This window comes from Lepisma saccharinum, chromosome 10, assembly GCF_977018435.1.
Source record: "Lepisma saccharinum chromosome 10, izLepSacc3.1, whole genome shotgun sequence".
NCBI classification, from domain to species: Eukaryota; Metazoa; Arthropoda; class Insecta; order Zygentoma; family Lepismatidae; genus Lepisma; species Lepisma saccharinum.
Window position 1 is genome coordinate 36,655,592 of NC_139238.1, and position 12,768 is coordinate 36,668,359.

Genomic DNA, 12,768 nt, shown 5'->3' on the forward strand with positions numbered 1-12,768 from the left:
TTCATTTGTTCCCGAGATATAGTTAATAGAAAAGAGCATGTTGCACAAAAATTACATTTTGAACAACCCTCATATTTCAGCAAAATCCATTCACAGGTATCGGTTTTGGAGCAAAACAAAGCTGTGTAACAAACATCATGAAAATCGGTGACTATGGGTCAACTCCTGCCTGATTTGACATGGAATGACCCATATACATTTGCATTTTATAATATTTTTTGTTCTTTCCCATTTATATTATTTTATGACTAATATTACTGTAAGAAGTATATTCGTAATTGTAGGTATGTGTGAAAGTATTTATTTCTGTTTAGTTTAATCATTCTTTCTATCTGTATTCATGAATTATTTTATCATACTTATATTTTCTTGTGTAGCTCATTACAAGGATTAGGTGGAGAGCAGCCTACGGCTGAACCTCGCCCGCTAAATAAAGGAATTATTATTATTATTATTATTATTATTATTATTATTATTATTATGCATATATTGTCAAATATTGTATTGGACACTGATTCTAGTCGGGAAGGTGGGGGTAGGATTGGCATGAGAAAGGCGCAATCACATTTACAGTGTGAAAGTGTTCATGCAAAATTAATCAGTAATTAATTTGTTTCTTAAATTCTAAAAATATGCATACACATAACTACTTGATTTGTCTACCAACATTGAAGAAAAAAAATTCAAAAAACACTCTACTATTTTCATCCAATAGAACATTAGCATTTTTTCAAGTTATTTTTGAAGCAAAGTAATGCAATTACAAGTAATTTTGGTTTCATTTGCACCTTATTTAACATTGTATGGGAACAACGCCCGAGTGCAACATGATTTAGTTGACCGATTACTGTGACTTTTGGTGTCATTGTGGCACCGAAGCCATAACTCTTGCATGCCAGTTACTCCAAACCGTGGCTGTACATTCCAAATGCAACGAGCATCGAAGCACAATGTCATAAGGAGCGTCCCAAGCGTATTCAGTGCTCTGTGGTTCGGTGGGGACGGCAAATACACTTTCCGGAACCCATTGCAATATTTCTGTAGGCGTATTGCATTTTCAACGTCCACGACATCAACGTTAATGACTCATTAACGGAGCATGCTGGCTTTAATCCGCAGGCCGAAACCAATTTTAACATTCCAAGACCGAGGCATGCACAAAGCGTCGCCTCCATGCCAGGCCATTATACTGGATTCTGGCAAAACCCTTTCAAATGAGGCCAGATGTTGGCGGTACTGGTTTCATTCTTTCATTTGCCCCCCTCTCTCTCTCTTTCTCTCTCTCTCTCCTCCTTTCAATACATAAGGGGGGCACAGAGTTCAGAAGATTTTAGATGAGTTTTCCTTTTTATCCTTACTGTAAAGAAAGTTTTCTACTTCCAGAGAAAAAAGAAAACCGTATCTTTATGATTTTCCTCTAACACACCTTTTCTTCAAAACCTTTAAAGAGTGAAGTAAATAAGGAGCATATCAGGGACGGTGACAGGGGCGGGCAACCCCCCCTTCCAAAAAAAAATTCTCTACCAACAGGATTGCCCAACCCAACCAAAAAAGTCATGAAGAAGCATACACGTTAGGAAAATGTGCTACAATAAATAATATATATTTGATTTTAACTTCATTTTTTCTTGTGAATACTGTTCACAAGAAATGTTCACAAATGTTCATTCCATAGTAAACTTAGCTATCCTGTGGCACTGAAATGTTTTACCAAGGTAGGTTAAAGCAAATATCCTGAGGCTTTGTGCCTGTTCAAGATATTTATTTTAGTTTTCGCTTCTACGGCTTTAATTCTATTCTTGGAAAGTACATAGGATTATTAGTGCACTTAAAACAAAACGATGCTGAGTCAACACAGAAATCTTCACTCTCCTTACCGGAGACAGATCATAGCAAATGTGAGAACGCTCATCTTTCGGCAACAACAACTTTTTATTACACGATTCCTGGAACTCGATACACGGTTTATTAATGATTTACTCTTTACTGTTGGCACCACAGCTCTTGGTGAACTTTGGCCAAATTAGGGCCGTGGGTGTTTTCCTGTCTTTTAGGTTATTTAACGTCGTCTTGCTATATCTCCGGTTAAATCACGACGGGGAGGATGGATGATGAACAGATGAGACAGGGAGAAACTAAAAATCGAGTCTTATTCAGGACTCGAAAATAGAGTAGCACGGCAAACTATGAATTGTATACGTCACATCTTCTACTGCCAGAGCAAGAAATTAATTAAGTCGCAAACGCTTTTGAATTGTAATGACCCGCGGAGCTATTATATTTGACATTTTTATCGCACAATTTGGGTTAGTGTGTTTGAGTGCTTGCCTGTTTCTTAGTTCTTGAAATATAAGAGACTGTTTCTTGTTGATAGTTACAACACTTTTTTGGCCATTGCCGTGCTTATCAGAAGCGAATTCTGTTGAAATTATTCCAGAAATATACTCACAGACGGAAGTGCATTTTTACGTGTGGGGATGGATGGTAGTATCGAGATGTTCGTTCTCGGTCTCGTCTCGATTTATAAACAACCGTCTCGGTCTCCAACTACAGTATTGTGCATCACTGTACAAACTTACACAGTATATAGAGATCATTAACGGCAACAGTTTTTCTGTTTGACACCTCGCTGCGACGCTGCGAATCCTTTGAATGTACGCAACCACGCTGCACAGGCTCACAATTGTCACTACTGGGTGCCGTTACCTACCTTTAAATAATAATCATAATCAGGTAATATATGCCTGGCATGTCTGATTAAGTAAAATTATTTTTGAATTTCAAATTTCACACATTATTTTACCAAATACCGTACGATTCTTGGACACTTCTCGATTTTACAGAGATCTCTCCCGTTCTCGGTCTCGACAAGTCTCTTATTCTTGTCTCGATTTTCAAAAATCCGTTGAGAAGAGACCAAGACCTGTTCCATCTGCACCATCCCTATTTTCGTGAACAGAAACGAGAGGGGAAGGAGGATAAATGCAAGTAAAGCGATTCCTTACAACACGGCGAGTTTCCCATGGAAAATCAATGGATAAATAGAAGGAAATGGCAGGTCCAGCAGACCCCCACCCCATTCTTGTGCATGGGGATGAGGTTGGGTCTCAGCCCTTATAACTGTCTCCTCCTCGCTTATGCAGCCGGAACGGAGACTTTGACAGATGCTTCGGATTCCTAAGCGTCTTCTCCCACGAGCGCAATGGGGGAAATGGATGGACCATCAGAGTGATACATTTACAATTTTCTTCCTATTGTTTGGTTTAGAGCGTTCAATGGCGGGAAACGAGAACTAACTAACTCTCTAGCCTTCTTAAACCCGAAGGTTCATGGCTGCAGCAACACAGGCCTTCCATCTGTCCCTATCTTGAGCAAGATCTATATACTCTTTTCCATCCCTACCGATTTCCTTTAGGTCCATCTCAACGTTGTCCCTCCATCTTCGTCTTGGCCTTCCTACAGGTCTCTTACCATGTGGTTTCCCAACAAGAATCCTGTAAACTCCTCTTTCCTCTCCCATTCGTGCCACATGGCCTGCCCACCTAAGTCTTCTTGATTTAATTATTCTAATAATATCTGGACATGAGTACAAATTATGTAGTTCTAAATTATGTAACCTTCTCCACTCACCTGTCTCCTCATCCCTTTTAGGTCCAAAGATTTTCCTAAGGATCTTATTTTCAAATACTCTCAATTTATGTTCCTCTTTCAATGTAAGGGACCAAGTTTCACACCCATACAATACTACAGGCAAAATTACTGTTTTGTATATTTTAACTTTTAGTTTCTTAGATATTAAACGAGAAGACAAAAGTTTATGAAGAGAGAAGTAACATGCATTTCCTGAATTAAGCCTACTTTTTATTTCCTCTTTAATATAATTTTCATTTGTTAATATTACTCCTAAGTATTTGAATTTGGAAACTGGTTCAAACGAGTTGTTATCAATAATTTTCGGCCTGTAAGCATATATTTAGTTTTCTCTTTGTTAACTTCCAAACCTATCTCTTTAGCAGTTTTGAAAATTATTTTAGCATTATTCTTAATTGTATTACATCATCTGCATATGCTAACAACTGAGTCACACCATTTAATTTTAGTCCTTCTTTAGTTTCTTTTACCTTCCTAACAGCATATTCTAAAGCAAAATTAAAGAGCAATGGAGATAATGCATCTCCTTGTTTTAACCCATCATGAATTGTAAATTTGTCAGACATATTAATACCCACAAGAATTTTACTTTCTGTTTCACTGGTGCATATTTTTATCATACTAACAGGCTTCTTAGGTATTCCAAACTCTACTAATATATTATATAATTTATCTCTTTTGACCGAATCATATGCTTTTTTGAAATCAATGAATAGCTGATGGACATTTTGATTATATTCCCACTTTTTTTCAAGTATCTGTCTGATGTGGAAAAATTTGATCTGTAGTTGATCGGTTACGTTTAAATCCACATTGATAATCATCTATAATTTCATTAGCATATGGGGTTAGTCTTGTTAAAAGAATGTTAGACAATATTTTGTATGTTGTTGAGAGTAGAGAAATTCCACGGTAATTATTGCAGTTCATTTTATCACCTTTTTTAAACACAGGAACAATTATGGATTCTTTCCACTGTTGAGGGATTTCTTCTTTATTCCATATTAAACAAATTAATTTATGAATTTGACATATTAATGAATTTACACCATATTTAATTAACTCAGCTGGTATAAAATGAATGCCAGGTGCTTTGTTTAGCCTTTTAATAGCATCCTTAACTTCAGTCAAGTTAGGTTCTGGAACTAAAGGTTCTGCTGTGTGTACTTCATTTACTTCTGATTTATCTCCTACATGAACATTTAAAAGGTCATTAAAGTAGTTCTTCCATCTATTTAGAATATCGCTTGGGTCAGCTAGAAAATCACCGTCTTTATCTTTTATCAAGTTTACTTTAGGTTGCCACCCCTTTCTAAATTCATTTACACCTTTATATAAATCTCTGATATTTTTGTTTTTGCTGCTTGTTTCAATTTCGTTAATTTTACATTTCAAGTTATCTCTTTTTTTGACTTCTAAACGTGCGGTTAACTTCTCGCTTTATTCTATTATAATTGTTTAGATTTGTATCATCAGAGTTATTTAACCACCTAAGTCTAGCCTGATTTCTTATTTCTATTAGATTATGACATTCATTATCAAACCATGGCTTACTTTTTCTTGGTTTATGGTATCCTATACTTTCTTTAGCTGCTGATTCTATTGCATTACGTATGTGCTCCCAATTCTTATTTATGTCTGTTTCATTTATATTTTCATCATCATTAAATCCTGCAAAACATCAAATCTATTTGACAGTTTAATTTGGTAATCTTTCTTAATTCTTTCATCAGTAAACTTTCCTGTATCAAATTTTATAACTTTAAGATTTTGTTGCTTCTGATTTATCACTGAGAGTCTTTCTCTTAATTTAGCAATTACTAAATAATGGTCACTGGCACAGTCAGCACCTCTATGTGTACGAACGTCAATTATACTAGTATGCCTTCTCTTATCAATGAGAATATGATCTATCTGATTATGAGTTTTACCATCTGGAGAAAACCAGGTATATTTATGGATATCTTTATGTTTAAAAGTGGTACTTTTCACAATTAAATTCTATACCATTATCATTACTTAATTCATGAAGACTTTCTTTACCAATCGTGGGTTTAAATGTCTCTTCTTTGCCAATCTGTGCATTACAGTCACCTAACAGAATTTTCATATCATACTGAGAAAATTTATCAAAGACCTGTTCTAACTCTGCATAAAAATCATCTTTAGTATTATCATCTTTATCTTCCGTTGGTGCATGTATGTTTATTAAAATAATTTTACACCACCTACCCTGCAAAACTGCATATGATATCCTATCATCAATAAATTCTACTGTTTTAAGAGCCGAGATAATTCTATTATTTATGAAAAAGCCTGTTCCAAAATTATGATTTTCAGTACCACCATAGAAAAAGTATAATTTTTAGTTTTACAATTCCCTTCTCCTGGCCACCTAACTTCCTGGACAGCTACTACATCTAATTTATACTTCACTATCTCATTAACTGTACACTGAAATGCCCCAGGCCGGTAAAGGCTCAGAACATTCCAGGTGCCTAATTTAATATCCTTATTCCTAACGTAGATCTTATCCTTAGTCCAGGGACCTCCCAAAAGTCCCCACCCGGGAAACGAGAAGAGAGCATTAATTGTCAAGCTAAGAAAAACACTGCTTAGATGTGCTGTTGCGACAATTAAGGAGGAATCTAGCATGGTTTAAAATGTCCCATTGTTATCTTCAGTGGTTCTATCTGAAGATTCTCCGAAACATGGTCGAATATCGAACATATTTCGGGGAGACTGGCATCATATTTTTATTGTTATAAATTTGAGGGCATTAAGTCTTTCTATCATCATCTCAATAAAGTAATAATTGTAATGCTTCCATTTATATGATGTTAGAAAGATCCAATTAGTTCTAATACTATATTTATTGATTTAAAAAATGCAAGACGAAAATGACCATTTATAGTGTCCTGCGTTTGGCATATCAAATTTTCAAATCCAAAGAAATAAAAAAAATAAAAAATAATAAAGAATGCAAAAGTACCAATGTGTTTCATAAGAAATATTAAAACGTTGTGTTCAATTTGTAGTCTCAAATACACATATAGCCTGGCATTTTTTTTCTTCAATTTTACGTCGTTTTTCTGTCTCTGTAGGCTAACTGATGATTCATTCATTCATGCGTCGCTGCGTATCTTAATAGGCAGTCTATCACTACAACCTCAGGATTTCCGATCTTGCGTCTTAGGTTTCATGTCAGCGTAGCATCCAGTTAATTTAATATTATCCATCATCTGATATTATTTTCTTCCCCCGATGATCTGTCCATTTCACACACTCCATTCTTCGCCATAGCCGCATTTCTAAAGCTTCTAGTTCCTTCTAAATTCTTGGTCGCATACAGTTACTACGCCGTACAACTTTACACTCCACACAAAACACTTCATTAGTCTATTGCTAAGTTATATCTCCAAAGGATAACAAAACACACTACTTCTATTAGAACTTCTTTTTCCATTGGTATTTTCACACTGACTTCCTGATTACAGCTCCTGCCATTGCTTGCAATGCATCCCAGGTGTCAGAGGCTTGTTCAATACTTTGCCCTCAAATTCTCACATTAATTTGCCTTGGTTTCTTCCCAAGCTTTCGTTGCCTTAGGGGCGAGTGACTTCTCGTCGGGGCCAGTGCACAAGGACCTAGGCCTGTCTGAAAATCTGTCCCCTTGCGGGGTATCGGAGTTAACCACACCAAGAGCTTCGTCGTTGCCGTGTGGATGTACTACTGCTGCGGGCTACCACAGTCTGTGCCCGCAATTTATTTATCTTCTTTACATTTATTTTCATCCTGAACTGCTCACATTAAGCATTTAAATCTTCTAACATACTATTCAATGTTCTTTAGTCTTCTGCTACCAAGGCTATTTCGTCCACAAATCTAATACATTTCATTCTTCCTCCCCCGATTATTACCCTTCCTGCATTCTACAAACAGTTATTTATTAATCCTAAGTAGATATTGAATAACGTAAGTGACAGGCAGCATTATTGTCCTACGTCTCTCCAAATTTCACTTCCCTCCGTCAATTCCTCTCCTCTGACTTGAACTCGTTGTTTCATGTACAGGTTGGTTCAGAGTTTCCTCTCTTTCCAATATATACCAATCCATTTCAGTACTTCTGTATATTTCACACAATTCACTGTCAAATGTTTTATCCAGATACACAAATATGTACTTCCTTTCCTGTCTCTAGATATCTAACGCCAATTGTCTGCAGTAATCCAATCGTATCTCTTCTAACTTCTGCCTTCCTGAAACCAAACTGTCCTTCTAACTCTCCGTCCACTTTAGCGCATAAGTTTCTATTTAGTACTCGCAGAAGAATTTTGCTGAGTGCGATATCACGTTGATTATCCTGTATTCAGTACATTTCCTGGTGTAGCCTTTATTCGGAAGAGTAACTAGGACAGTCGTCGTGAAGTCCTTGACTCCTACGTCCTTCTCATAGATTTTTCATTACACAACCGTAAAATCTCGTTTGTTCCGTTACCCAGACACTTGATTAGTTCATCCACTAATGTTGCCTTTTCCTTCTTCATTTCCTTCAATGATTGCTTGAATTCTTCCTTCAGGATTGTAAGCCCTTTCTCATAATCAGACACATCTTCATTTTCTACAGGTAGGGTTCCTTTCGCCGCATAGCTCTTCTACATGGTTTCCTCAAAAATTCAGTATTCCTGGCTCATCTGTGATTTCTCAATGTTTTGCCATCATCTAGCATTACATTTCTTTCCATTTTTTTCCTTTGCAAATTCCATACAGTTTGCTTCACGGTATATCAAATCAGTTTTGTACAAGGGTCGTTCAAGATTGAGCGGGATTTTCGTGCGTAAAAAATCGATGAATAGCCGGATCATGATGAAACGTGCGGGTGACGTAATGTATTCCTTCGCGAGTAACTAGCGCCCGGCATGACGTATTTCGCGCATGCGCAGCGAACATGGCGGCAAGCAGTGTGTCTGTGGTTGTGGAGCAGCGGTGTGTAATCAAATTTCTCGTGAAGGAGAAAGTGAAACCAGCTGAGATTTTCAGACGATTGCAAGCACAGTATGGTGAACAAACAATGTCGCGGACAAGAGTGTACGAATGGTGTGAGCAGTTTCGCGAAGGACGGGAGCTGGTGACAAATGAAGCGCATGGACACATTCGCCCGACTGCTGTCACACCAGTGAATATCGCACGTGTTGAGCAAATGATTCTTGAGAACCGGTGAGTAACAGTGCGGGATATTACTGGCGAGGTGAATATCAGTGTCGGGAGTGTTGAGACAATCATTCATGACCACTTACGCTTCCGCAAAATCTGTGCAAGGTGGGTTCCCCGCCAGCTGACATTCGATCAGAAGTGGACACGCAGGACGGTCTGTGAACAGCTTCTGAATCGGTTTCGAGCAGAAGGTGATGAATTGTTGCAATCCATCATCACGTGTGATGAAACATGGTTGCACAATTCAACCCCAGAGACCAAAAGACGCAGCATGGAGTGGCGGCATAAAGGTTCCCCGCCCCCCCAAGAAAAGCAAAACTCAGCCGTCCGCTGGAAAGATCAGGGCAAGTGTCTTCTGGGACATGAAGGGCGTTATCCATGTGGATTTTCTGGACAAAGGGAGCACGATTAATGCCCAGTATTACTCCACATTGTTGAGTGGTGCTGTACGAAAGTCCATTCGCAAGAAAAGACTTGGGATGTTGTCTGGAAATGTCATTCTTCTCCATGACAATGCCCGCCCTCACACGGCCAATGTGACAACAACTCTGGCCGATATGCGCTTGGAAGTTCTGCCCCATCCCCCCTACAGTCCGGATTTAGCCCCCAGTGATTATCATTTGTTTGCACCCCTTAAAGACCATCTGGGATGGAAGAAATTCACGACAGACGAAGCACTGCGGACCGATGTCCTCCAGTGGCTACGACAACAACCAAGTTCTTTCTACGCCAAAGGAATTCGGGGAGCTGCCAGAACGATGGCAACGGTACCTCGGCGCGCACGGAGAATACTTTGAAAAACTGACATAGTTTGGTGTTTCTTCTGCTACCTATTTCCTCTGCAGAAATAAAAGTCCCGGTCAACCTTGAACGACCCTTGTAGTTCCTCAATTTCTTCACATTTCTTCTTCATCCATTTTCGTTTGCCTTGCCGGTTGCTCTTCTTAACAGGTTTCCTGTAGAACTGTCCCCCTTCTTCAGTATTTACATTCTTCCATTTTCTTCTTTCCTCCATCTTCTCCAGCATATTTTCTGTGCTGGTTTTTAGTGCTCTTTCTTTCACTATACCCAATTGAAACTTCTGCTGCTTTCTGTAGGGAGCATTTTATGCCATTCCAAAGAGTATCAGTATTGTCAGCTGTCTTTTAAATTAGTGACTTTATGAGGTTCTCTTTAATTTCTGTCTTTCTTCCTCTTATTTAAGTTTCTCAATATCAGGTTTCCTCATCACCTGGGCTCCTCTTAGCTTCATGAAACGGATGTTTATTTCGTCCATCAGTAGGACATGATCTATATGTCAGCCGCAGGGATGGTCCTTGAATTTTTCAGACAATTATGTGTTTTCGTACATAGTGTAGCTTTCCTGCCACTCTTGGCTAATTGCGACAATGATGATTCGACGAAAGTGATGAAGAAACACTCACGTCCAGCCCGGGACTTGAACATGGAACCCTTCGTGCATGTCGTATGGTAGGAAGAATAAAACACCGTTACATGTTCATAACAACAAAAATTCCGCAAGCAGCAGCCCGTGGTAACCACGTAGTTTTATTAGACCAACTAGAAATCTAAAGCCTGTAGATATTTGACGTAATTTTCTTACCTAGTAAGGATGAATGGTGGACTGATGATGGGACAAACATTGTGAATCCTTACCCGGGATTCAAACCTGTTACTCCTGGCTTTGCAGCCTGACACGGTAACCATTGGGGCCGGATAGAAACCTGCTAAACCATGCACAGTTTCTGCACATCCATACCTCCCCAGTGCTATCATTCCAAATTAACTCATCTATTTATACACATATAACAAAGTAATTTTGGTGTCGTATACGCCTATACGGTAAAAATAACGTTGAAGCTGCTGATGAGGCTACTACTAATGCTGCACCGTTAATTCCAACAAGTAGGGAGGGGGGGCAAAAATACTTACGAACTGCTGTTATAGCAGAACCAACAATACCCTGTAGCAAAAGATACACGATAATGCACTCATTACGGTGCACGGGTACGACCATTAACATTCATTCATCCTTTTGGCAAATTACCAATGAATTTGCCACGCTGCAATTACCTTCGTTGCCTTTGTCGACCAAGGGATTCGACATTGCGGTGTACTTGTTAACGATGCATTCTAGGGGGAGGACGCATGTAGCAACGGCGGTAGCTGATAAACATGCTGCCTGTGTTGGCCGTCACATCAGCGAGCCATCCGTGTTGCTTCATTAGCTTCTCCACAGCCATGGTCATTTTTTTTAAGGCCCAAGTAGGGAATACGAACAAATGGAAAGGCTGATCTATGGTGAGCGAGAAGAGTACCGCATTTTAAATCACATGCCCGCCAGCAATAGCGGGTCGTACAACATGGTTCGGGTACGGTGTGCCTAAACCGGTGGCCATCTTTTTTTTTTTTCCTGCGAGCGACAACTGATCAGGAAAGACATGTAACTAGTACTTGTTGTGTGTCTAGTCCTTCTAGTTCATGACACCGGCGATTTTTTGAACATTTCATTATGTACAGCTGAGTTCGACTTCCCTGTGTTGCCCACTAAGGTGATATGCATCTAAAATGGCACTTTTTCACTCACCCCTTAAAGTAATCGCCAGTCTCAAAATCATCAAATGCTGCACATGACCCATATTGGTCACAAATGACAGATTAGCATGACTTCAAACATCTAATTATGACCATTCGATAATTTCTTACATATTTTTCTCATCCAAAAGTGGCATTCTGAAAAAAAAATAACTACGATTTCCTCCATTCATTAATTTATAAAATTTTCTGCATAACAAACTGATAATGGTAGTAAGCATTAAAGAATATCCCAATTAAGCAAGCCCGGTATACATATATCTTACGGTTTTCATGTTACAGGCATTCAAACTTTGAGTTGCGCGACTTTTGAAACACTGCAGAACCTCAAGTCGCACAAAAAGATAGTGACGGACAAGTTAAGTACACGTTTTTCTAACTACACTTTACTATCGTGAAAAAAGATAAATCGTCACACAAGAAGATACTCGGCTTCGAACCAAGATTACATATACAAGAATGTTAAGAGAGGGTAGCATTATTTTGATTCCCCTCCCCCTTCTGTTTATTTCGTTTCACGCTCGATTGATGTCGGTGTTGTAGAACACCGTGCTAAAACACCAGGGGTTCTGGCTTTGAATACCAGCCTGGCCACAGATGTTCTTTGTGAGTTCCCCTTCATCAATTTCATCATATCATCACCCATCCTCATCTTCTCAATTAGCCAAAAGTGGCAGAAAGGCGAAGTAAAATAAACCTAATGAATAAACCAATCAAAGCTGGTGCATCAACAAAGCAACTTCTCCCTTTCAAACAGTAAGTACAATATTAATTCCAGGGAAGGGGGAGGTTGTGCTTAAGCAGTAATAAACGAAAATTATTTCTCTCTCTCCTTGTCCGAACTTAGGCGAAATAAAGCTTGTGTGGACTTGGTGTACTAATAGTAAAGCCGGAGGTAGACGACCCCCTTATTCTCTCGGAGGGGAGTGCGATAAGGAACGGGTTGATGATGAGCAGTGGCGGCGAACAATGTTGTACTATGCAGACGTTAAGAGCGTGCACAGTGATAAATAGCGTATATAAAAATGCATACGCAATGCACAATGTAAAAAAATGTAAGTATTGCTATAAATGAATTCTTTACTTTGAATTTTTACTTTAAATTCACTTTATGCACAGATAGGTTAATCGTGAATGGACCTACGGTTTAAAGTGCCTCCACCGGGTATCGAACCCGGGACCCCTTCATTACAAGGCACTTCGAGGAAGCCCAAAATTATATATGACGAAGACAGTCTTACATAGAAAATAAGCTTTCCTGCAAGCGGTGTGTGTGTTCAATTATGATATGACATACTTGTATATTTA